Raw genomic sequence first — 1,224 nt, 5'->3', positions numbered from 1 at the left:
TAACTTGGAGCCAGTGTTGTGTACACAACTTGAGATTTATGTATATTTAAAAATATAACGACGCTCTTTACATTCAAATGCAATGCTACAATGAAAATACTTTATTAACGAACATGTAGTTATTATTTTTGACCTCTGTTATTTTGTTCTGTGCTTTTAATTTAGATGCCTCGAATGAACGTTACGAAGTAAATTTTTGGACCTTGTCTGTTTTTGTTTTTTTTTCCTTTTGTCACAAAATTAGGTTTCTAGTTTCTTTTTTCGACTTTTGTTGTATACAAAAATAAAAGAAAATTACCAAAAAATAAATTTGGCGTAACGTTGTTCATTAGTTCATTGGAGGTATTGATTAGATCTTTTCAGTATAATTTTCGATAGAAGCAAAACAAGGTATATCTTGATTTTTAAGAAGGGCAACAAAGTGCCCTTTTTGTCAGGGGTTGCGATTGACAAAAAGACGAACTACGCATAAGAAACTCACATTTTATGATTTCAGAACACTAAAATTCTGAATCCTATTATTCTTATGAAATTTATTACACTTATTCGTGACAATATTGTTTGAAAAGTAAATTAATGGTCTCATTTATGCCATTGCTGTAAGTCGTTATTTTTTTATTTTGTCATTCGTTACTCGATGTAGAAGTTATTACAAATTGTAAACAAATACATACCATCACGCTTACCCTTTTCATCATGCCTGTTTCTCGAGGAGGGTTCCAGATTACCCTTTGCTACAAAGAAGAAAATATTTAAACAACTAGAGCTTTCTGCTACCAAATTATACGTACTATGCTTTTAATCCACACCCATTAAGCAAAAAAAAATGTTTACAACCAAAATTGGTTTGTCCCAGCTGATCCTGGATTAGATAGGACCGGATTCTGGGTCCGAGCGCAAATTAATGACAGATATCCTAAGGTGGCCTTTGACCTTTCTCAGACAGAGGACAACTACATAGTATATAATAACTAATATTACTTTTAATCCTTTCAAGGAAGTTCGTTGATTATAGTAACTTGGTAGTTACTAATCATCTTAATACCAGGCCGTTTCTGATCAACTGTTCAATTACAGTTCCGATATCCTTATCTATCCCATACAAGGTTTTCTTTATAAAGATGTACGCATCACTAACGTAATTTTCTTATTGCATCCTCTTCATCAATCTCTGTCAATTTCATAAAATTCCAACATAATAGCGGATCTAAACTTTGATCGCTG

Source organism: Hyposmocoma kahamanoa, unplaced genomic scaffold, assembly GCF_003589595.1.
Source record: "Hyposmocoma kahamanoa isolate Upper Pololo Valley unplaced genomic scaffold, ASM358959v1 91138, whole genome shotgun sequence".
Lineage (NCBI taxonomy): Eukaryota > Metazoa > Arthropoda > Insecta > Lepidoptera > Cosmopterigidae > Hyposmocoma > Hyposmocoma kahamanoa.
The sequence above is the reverse complement of the archived record's forward strand: the minus strand, read 5'-3'. Positions refer to the sequence as shown.